Source organism: Pleurodeles waltl, chromosome 5, assembly GCF_031143425.1.
Source record: "Pleurodeles waltl isolate 20211129_DDA chromosome 5, aPleWal1.hap1.20221129, whole genome shotgun sequence".
Taxonomy (NCBI): Eukaryota; Metazoa; Chordata; class Amphibia; order Caudata; family Salamandridae; genus Pleurodeles; species Pleurodeles waltl.
This window is the reverse complement of record NC_090444.1, coordinates 791,940,351-791,950,106: the sequence shown is the minus strand read 5'-3', so window position 1 is coordinate 791,950,106 and position 9,756 is coordinate 791,940,351.

Sequence of the window (9,756 nt, the reverse complement as noted above, 5' to 3'; positions counted from 1 at the left end):
AGGGCACTCCAGCTTAGTGGAGTTGCCCGCCCCCTCCGGCCACGGCCCCCACTTTTGGCGGCAAGGCTGGAGGGAACAAAGAAAGCAACAAGGAGGAGTCACTGGCCAGTCAGGACAGCCCCTAAGGTGTCCTGAGCTGAGGTGACTCTAACTTTTAGAAATCCTCCATCTTGCAGATATAGGATTCCCCCAATAGGGTTAGGATTGTGACCCCCTCCCCTTGGGAGGAGGCACAAAGAGGGTGTACCCACCCTCAGGGCTAGTAGCCATTGGCTACTAACCCCCCAGACCTAAACACGCCCTTAAATTTAGTATTTAAGGGCTACCCTGAACCCTAGAAAATTAGATTCCTGCAAACAACAAGAAGAAGGACTGCCCAGCTGAAAACCCCTGCAGAGGAAGACCAGAAGACAACAACTGCCTTGGCTCCAGAAACTCACCGGCCTGTCTCCTGCCTTCCAAAGAACTCTGCTCCAGCGACGCCTTCCAAAGGGACCAGCGACCTCTGAATCCTCTGAGGACTGCCCTGCTTCGACGACGACAAGAAACTCCCGAGGACAGCGGACCTGCTCCAAAAAGACTGCAACTTTGTTTCAAGAAGCAGCTTTAAAGAACCCTGCAACTCCCCGCAAGAAGCGTGAGACTTGCAACACTGCACCCGGCGACCCCGACTCGGCTGGTGGAGAACCAACACCTCAGGGAGGACCCCCGGACTACTCTACGACTGTGAGTACCAAAACCTGTCCCCCCTGAGCCCCCACAGCGCCGCCTGCAGAGGGAATCCTGAGGCTTCCCCTGACCGCGACTCTCTGAAGTCTAAGTCCCGACGCCTGGAAAAGACCCTGCACCCGCAGCCCCCAGGACCTGAAGGACCGGACTTTCACTGCAGAAGTGACCCCCAGGAGTCCCTCTCCCTTGCCCAAGTGGAGGTTTCCCCGAGGAAGCCCCCCCTTGCCTGCCTGCAGCGCTAAAGAGATCCCTTGATCTCTCATAGACTAACATTGAAAACCCGACGCTTGTTTCTACACTGCACCCGGCCGCCCCCGCGCTGCTGAGGGTGAAATTTCTGTGTGGGCTTGTGTCCCCCCCGGTGCCCTACAAAACCCCCCTGGTCTGCCCTCCGAAGACGCGGGTACTTACCTGCAAGCAGACCGGAACCGGGGCACCCCCTTCTCTCCATTCTAGCCTATGCGTTTTGGGCACCACTTTGAACTCTGCACCTGACCGGCCCTGAGCTGCTGGTGTGGTGACTTTGGGGTTGCTCTGAACCCCCAACGGTGGGCTACCTTGGACCAAGAACTGAACCCTGTAAGTGTCTTACTTACCTGGTAAAATTAACAAAAACTTACCTCCCCCAGGAACTGTGAAAATTGCACTGTGTCCACTTTTGAAATAGCTATTTGTCAATAACTTGAAAAGTATACATGCAATTGAAATGATTCAAAGTTCCTAATGTACTTACCTGCAATACCTTTCAAACAAGATATTACATGTTAAATTTGAACCTGTGGTTCTTAAAATAAACTAAGAAAAGATATTTTTCTATAACAAAACCTATTGGCTGGATTTGTCTCTGAGTGTGTGTACCTCATTTATTGTCTATGTGTATGTACAACAAATGCTTAACACTACTCCTTGGATAAGCCTACTGCTCGACCACACTACCACAAAATAGAGCATTAGTATTATCTATTTTTACCACTATTTTACCTCTAAGGGGAACCCTTGGACTCTGTGCATGCTATTCCTTACTTTGAAATAGCACATACAGAGCCAACTTCCTACATTGGTGGATCAGCGGTGGGGTACAAGACTTTGCATTTGCTGGACTACTCAGCCAATACCTGATCACACGACAAATTCCAAAATTGTCATTAGAAATTGATTTTTGCAATTTGAAAAGTTTTCTAAATTCTTAAAAGACCTGCTAGGGCCTTGTGTTAGATCCTGTTTAGCATTTCTTTTAGAGTTTAAAAGTTTGTAAAAGTTTGAATTAGATTCTAGAACCAGTTTTAGATTCTTAAAAAGTATTCCAACTTTTAGAAGCAAAATGTCTAGCACAGATGTGGCTGTGGTGGAACTCGACACCACACCTTACCTCCATCTACAGATGAGAGAGCTAAGGTCACTCTGTAAACTAAAGAAAATAGCAATGGGCCCCAAACCTACCAAAGTACAGCTCCAGGAGCTTTTGGCAGAGTTTGAAAAGGCCAACCCCTCTGAGGGTGGCAACTCAGAGGAAGATGATAGTGAATTGGAGGAAGATTCCCCCCTACCAGTCCTATCGAGGGAGGACAGGGCCTCTCAAGCCCTGACTCCAAAAATACTAGTCAGAGATGCTGGCTCCCTCACAGGAGGGACCAGCACCTCTGAAATCACTGAGGATAACTCCAGTGAAGAGGACATCCAGTTAGCCAGGATGGCCAAAAGATTGGCTTTGGAAAGACAGATCCTAGCCATAGAGAGGGAAAGACAAGAGATGGGCCTAGGACCCATCAATGGTGGCAGCAACATAAATAGGGTCAGAGATTCTCCTGACATGTTGAAAATCCCTAAAGGGATTGTAACTAAATATGAAGATGGTGATGACATCACCAAATGGTTCACAGCTTTTGAGAGGGCTTGTGTAACCAGAAAAGTGAACAGATCTCACTGGGGTGCTCTCCTTTGGGAAATGTTCACAGGAAAGTGTAGGGATAGACTCCTCACACTCTCTGGAAAAGATGCAGAATCTTATGACCTCATGAAGGGTACCCTGATTGAGGGCTTTGGATTCTCCACTGAGGAGTATAGGATTAGATTCAGGGGGGCTCAAAAATCCTCGAGCCAGACCTGGGTTGACTTTGTAGACTACTCAGTAAAAACACTAGATGGTTGGATTCAAGGCAGTGCTGTAAGTAATTATGATAGGCTGTACAATTTATTTGTGAAAGAACACCTGTTAAGTAATTGTTTCAATGATACACTGCATCAGCATCTGGTAGACCTAGGACCAATTTCTCCCCAAGAATTGGGAAAGAAGGCGGACCATTGGGTCAAGACAAGGGTGTCCAAAACTTCCACAGGGGGTGACCAAAAGAAAGGGGTCACAAAACCTCCCAGGGGAAAGGTGGTGAGACAGCCAAAAATAAAAATAGTAAAGAGTCTTCTACAGGCCCCCAAAAACCTGCACAGGAGGGTGGGCCCAGAGCCTCTTCACAAACCAATCCTGGGTACAAGGGTAAAAACTTTGATCCCAAAAAGGCCTGGTGTCGAAACTGTAGTCAGTCTGGACACCAAACTGGAGACAAGGCCTGTCCCAAGAAAAGTTCCACTCCAAACTCCAATCCAGGTAACACTGGAATGGCTAGTCTCCAAGTGGGATCAACAGTGTGCCCAGAGCAAATCAGGGTCCACACTGAAGCTACTCTAGTCTCTGAGGGTGGGGTGGATTTAGCCACACTAGCTGCCTGGCCGCCTAACATGCAAAAATACAGGCAGCAGCTCTTTATTAATTGGACAAGTGTAGAGGGCCTGAGGGATACAGGTGCCAGTGTCACCATGGTGACAGAGAAACTGGTTTCCCCTGGCCAATACCTGACTGGAAAAACTTATACAGTCACCAATGCTGACAATCAAACTAAAGCACATCCCATGGCAATGGTAACTTTAGAATGGGGAGGGGTCAATGGCCTGAAACAGGTGGTGGTCTCCTCAAACATCCCAGTAGACTGTCTGCTTGGAAATGACCTGGAGTCCTCAGCATTGGCTGAGGTAGAACTAAAAACCCATGCAGCCATGCTGGGTATCCCTGAACTGGTGTGTGTAAAAACAAGAGCACAGTGCAAGGCACAGGGTGAAAAAGTAGAGCTGGAGTCTGGAAAAATGGCCCAGCCTACCAAGAGAAAAGGAAAGTCAGTTGGGAAACCAACTGCAACACAGTCAGAAAAAGAGAACCTCTCTTCTCAGGAAGAAGTTCTGCCCTCTGAGGGAACTGAGCCTTTGGAGCTTGAACCTTATCAGGTTGAGCTCTTAGGCCCAGGGGGACCCTCAAGGGAAGAGCTGTGTAAGGGACAAGAAACCTGTCCCTCTCATGAAGGCCTTAGGCAGCAAGCTGCTGAAGAGTCCAAGGGCAAGAAAAATGGAACACATAGGGTCTATTGGGAAGATGGACTCCTGTACACTGAGGCCAGAGACCCCAAACCTGGTGCCACTAGGAGAGTGGTAGTGCCTCAGTCGTTCAGAGAGTTTATTCTGACCTTAGCCCATGATATTCCCCTTGCTGGGCATTTGGGACAAACCAAGACGTGGGAGAGGTTAGTCAACCACTTCTACTGGCCCAATATGTCCCAGAAGGTTAAGGAGTTTTGCCTCTCCTGCCCCACCTGTCAATCCAGTGGTAAGACAGGTGGGCACCCAAAGGCCCCCCTCATTCCACTTCCAGTGGTGGGGGTCCCCTTTGAAAGAGTGGGTGTGGACATAGTTGGTCCACTGGAACCTCCCACAGCCTCAGGAAATATGTACATCCTAGTAGTAGTGGATCATGCTACTAGGTATCCTGAAGCTATTCCCCTTAGGTCGACTACTGCCCCTGCAGTAGCCAAGGCCCTCATTGGTATCTTTACCAGAGTGGGTTTCCCTAAGGAGGTGGTGTCTGACAGAGGTACCAACTTCATGTCAGCATACCTAAAACACATGTGGAATGAGTGTGGAGTGACTTACAAATTCACTACACCATACCATCCACAAACTAATGGCTTAGTTGAGAGATTCAACAAGACATTAAAAGGCATGAACATGGGGCTCCCAGAAAAACTCAAAAGGAGATGGGATGTCCTCTTGCCATGTCTGCTTTTTGCTTACAGAGAGGTGCCACAGAAGGGAGTAGGATTCTCACCCTTTGAACTTCTGCTTGGTCACCCTGTAAGGGGACCACTTGCTCTTGTTAAAGAAGGCTGGGAGAGACCTCTTCATGAGCCTAAACAAGACATAGTGGACTATGTACTTGGCCTTCGCTCTAGAATGGCAGAGTACATGGAAAAGGCAACCAAAAACCTTGAGGCCAGCCAACAGCTCCAGAAGTTTTGGTATGACCAAAAGGCTGCAATGGTTGAGTTCCAACCAGGGCAGAAAGTCTGGGTTCTGGAGCCTGTGGCTCCCAGGGCACTCCAGGACAAATGGAGTGGCCCTTACCCAGTGCTAGAAAGGAAGAGTCAGGTCACCTACCTGGTGGACCTGGGCACAAGCAGGAGCCCCAAGAGGGTGATCCATGTGAACCGCCTTAAGCTCTTCCATGACAGGGCTGATGTGAATCTGTTGATGGTAACAGATGAGGATCAGGAGGCAGAGAGTGAACCTCTCCCTGATCTTCTGTCATCAGACCCAAAAGATGGCTCAGTAGATGGAGTGATCTACTCAGACACCCTCTCTGGCCAACAGCAAGCTGATTGTAGGAGAGTCCTACAACAGTTTCCTGAACTCTTCTCCCTAACCCCTGGTCAGACACACCTGTGTACCCATGATGTGGACACAGGAGACAGCATGCCTGTCAAAAACAAAATCTTTAGACAGTCTGACCATGTTAAGGAAAGCATTAAGGTGGAAGTCCACAAGATGCTGGAATTGGGAGTAATTGAGCGCTCTGACAGCCCCTGGGCTAGCCCAGTGGTCTTAGTCCCCAAACCTCACACCAAAGATGGAAAGAAAGAGATGAGGTTTTGTGTGGACTACAGAGGGCTCAATTCTGTCACCAAGACAGATGCTCATCCAATTCCTAGAGCTGATGAGCTCATAGATAAATTAGGTGCTGCCAAATTCTTAAGTACCTTTGACTTGACAGCAGGGTACTGGCAAATAAAAATGGCACCTGGAGCAAAAGAGAAAACAGCATTCTCCACACCTGATGGGCATTATCAGTTTACTGTTATGCCCTTTGGTTTAAAGAATGCCCCTGCCACCTTCCAAAGGTTGGTGAATCAAGTCCTTGCTGGCTTGGAGTCCTTTAGCACAGCTTATCTTGATGATATTGCTGTCTTTAGCTCCACCTGGCAGGATCACCTGGTCCACCTGAAGAAGGTTTTGAAGGCTCTGCAATCTGCAGGCCTCTCTATCAAGGCATCCAAATGCCAGATAGGGCAGGGAACTGTGGTTTACTTGGGCCACCTTGTAGGTGGAGGCCAAGTTCAGCCACTCCAACCCAAGATCCAGACTATTCTGGACTGGGTAGCTCCAAAAACCCAGACTCAAGTCAGGGCATTCCTTGGCTTGACTGGGTATTACAGGAGGTTTGTTAAGGGATATGGATCCATTGTGACAGCCCTCACTGAACTCACCTCCAAGAAAATGCCCAAGAAAGTGAACTGGACTGTGGAATGCCAACAGGCCTTTGACACCCTGAAACAAGCAATGTGCTCAGCACCAGTTCTAAAAGCTCCAGATTATTCTAAGCAGTTCATTGTGCAGACAGATGCCTCTGAACATGGGATAGGGGCAGTTTTGTCCCAAACAAATGATGATGGCCTTGACCAGCCTGTTGCTTTCATTAGCAGGAGGTTACTCCCCAGGGAGCAGCGTTGGAGTGCCATTGAGAGGGAGGCCTTTGCTGTGGTTTGGTCCCTGAAGAAGCTGAGACCATACCTCTTTGGGACTCACTTCCTAGTTCAAACTGACCACAGACCTCTCAAATGGCTGATGCAAATGAAAGGTGAAAATCCTAAACTGTTGAGGTGGTCCATCTCCCTACAGGGAATGGACTTTATAGTGGAAAACTGCCCATGTCAATGCAGATGGCCTTTCCAGGTTCTTCCACTTAGAAAATGAAGACTCTCTTGGGAAAGGTTAGTCTCATCCTCTTTCATTTGGGGGGGGGTTGTGTAAGGAAATGCCTCCTTGGCATGGTTGCCCCCTGACATTTTGCCTTTGCTGATGCTATGTTTACAATTGAAAGTGTGCTGAGGCCTGCTAACCAGGCCCCAGCACCAGTGTTCTTTCCCTAACCTGTACTTTTGTATCCACAATTGGCAGACCCTGGCATCCAGATAAGTCCCTTGTAACTGGTACTTCTAGTACCAAGGGCCCTGATGCCAAGGAAGGTCTCTAAGGGCTGCAGCATGTCTTATGCCACCCTGGAGACCTCTCACTCAGCACAGACACACTGCTTGCCAGCTTGTGTGTGCTAGTGAGGACAAAACGAGTAAGTCGACATGGCACTCCCCTCAGGGTGCCATGCCAGCCTCTCACTGCCTATGCAAGTATAGGTCAGTCACCCCTCTAGCAGGCCTTACGGCCCTAAGGCAGGGTGCACTATACCATAGGTGAGGGTACCAGTGCATGAGCATGGTACCCCTACAGTGTCTAAACAAAACCTTAGACATTGTAAGTGCAGGGTAGCCATAAGAGTATATGGTCTGGGAGTTTGTCAAACACGAACTCCACAGCACCATAATGGCTACACTGAAAACTGGGAAGTTTGGTATCAAACTTCTCAGCACAATAAATGCACACTGATGCCAGTGTACATTTTATTGCAAAATACACCCCAGAGGGCACCTTAGAGGTGCCCCCTGAAACTTAACCGACTGTCTGTGTAGGCTGACTAGTTCCAGCAGCCTGCCACACTAGAGACATGTTGCTGGCCCCATGGGGAGAGTGCCTTTGTCACTCTGAGGCCAGTAACAAAGCCTGCACTGGGTGGAGATGCTAACACCTCCCCCAGGCAGGAGCTGTAACACCTGGCGGTGAGCCTCAAAGGCTCACCCCTTTGTCACAGCCCAGCAGGGCACTCCAGCTTAGTGGAGTTGCCCGCCCCCTCCGGCCACGGCCCCCACTTTTGGCGGCAAGGCTGGAGGGAACAAAGAAAGCAACAAGGAGGAGTCACTGGCCAGTCAGGACAGCCCCTAAGGTGTCCTGAGCTGAGGTGACTCTAACTTTTAGAAATCCTCCATCTTGCAGATATAGGATTCCCCCAATAGGGTTAGGATTGTGACCCCCTCCCCTTGGGAGGAGGCACAAAGAGGGTGTACCCACCCTCAGGGCTAGTAGCCATTGGCTACTAACCCCCCAGACCTAAACACGCCCTTAAATTTAGTATTTAAGGGCTACCCTGAACCCTAGAAAATTAGATACCTGCAAACAACAAGAAGAAGGACTGCCCAGCTGAAAACCCCTGCAGAGGAAGACCAGAAGACAACAACTGCCTTGGCTCCAGAAACTCACCGGCCTGTCTCCTGCCTTCCAAAGAACTCTGCTCCAGCGACGCCTTCCAAAGGGACCAGCGACCTCTGAATCCTCTGAGGACTGCCCTGCTTCGACGACGACAAGAAACTCCTGAGGACAGCGGACCTGCTCCAAAAAGACTGCAACTTTGTTTCAAGAAGCAGCTTTAAAGAACCCTGCAACTCCCCGCAAGAAGCGTGAGACTTGCAACACTGCACCCGGCGACCCCGACTCGGCTGGTGGAGAACCAACACCTCAGGGAGGACCCCCGGACTACTCTACGACTGTGAGTACCAAAACCTGTCCCCCCTGAGCCCCCACAGCGCCGCCTGCAGAGGGAATCCCGAGGCTTCCCCTGACCGCGACTCTCTGAAGTCTAAGTCCCGACGCCTGGAAAAGACCCTGCACCCGCAGCCCCCAGGACCTGAAGGACCGGACTTTCACTGCAGAAGTGACCCCCAGGAGTCCCTCTCCCTTGCCCAAGTGGAGGTTTCCCCGAGGAAGCCCCCCCTTGCCTGCCTGCAGCGCTAAAGAGATCCCTTGATCTCTCATAGACTAACATTGAAAACCCGACGCTTGTTTCTACACTGCACCCGGCCGCCCCCGCGCTGCTGAGGGTGAAATTTCTGTGTGGGCTTGTGTCCCCCCCGGTGCCCTACAAAACCCCCCTGGTCTGCCCTCCGAAGACGCGGGTACTTACCTGCAAGCAGACCGGAACCGGGGCACCCCCTTCTCTCCATTCTAGCCTATGCGTTTTGGGCACCACTTTGAACTCTGCACCTGACCGGCCCTGAGCTGCTGGTGTGGTGACTTTGGGGTTGCTCTGAACCCCCAACGGTGGGCTACCTTGGACCAAGAACTGAACCCTGTAAGTGTCTTACTTACCTGGTAAAATTAACAAAAACTTACCTCCCCCAGGAACTGTGAAAATTGCACTGTGTCCACTTTTGAAATAGCTATTTGTCAATAACTTGAAAAGTATACATGCAATTGAAATGATTCAAAGTTCCTAATGTACTTACCTGCAATACCTTTCAAACAAGATATTACATGTTAAATTTGAACCTGTGGTTCTTAAAATAAACTAAGAAAAGATATTTTTCTATAACAAAACCTATTGGCTGGATTTGTCTCTGAGTGTGTGTACCTCATTTATTGTCTATGTGTATGTACAACAAATGCTTAACACTACTCCTTGGATAAGCCTACTGCTCGACCACACTACCACAAAATAGAGCATTAGTATTATCTATTTTTACCACTATTTTACCTCTAAGGGGAACCCTTGGACTCTGTGCATGCTATTCCTTACTTTGAAATAGCACATTCAGAGCCAACTTCCTACAGTTCCCCTCACACAGGCACAGCCCACCACAGACCTTCCACCCTCTGGTAACACCAGCACAGCACCCACCCAGCGGACCCATACCTCCGTCCCCAGGGCACATCAATCAGCTGTGTGTCCACCACTACAGGGAACCCAGGATAACCCACCACCCCAACAACAACAGGGACCTGGGGGCAGTGGTAGTGGGCACAGGGTCCAGGGGATGGAGGCCCAGG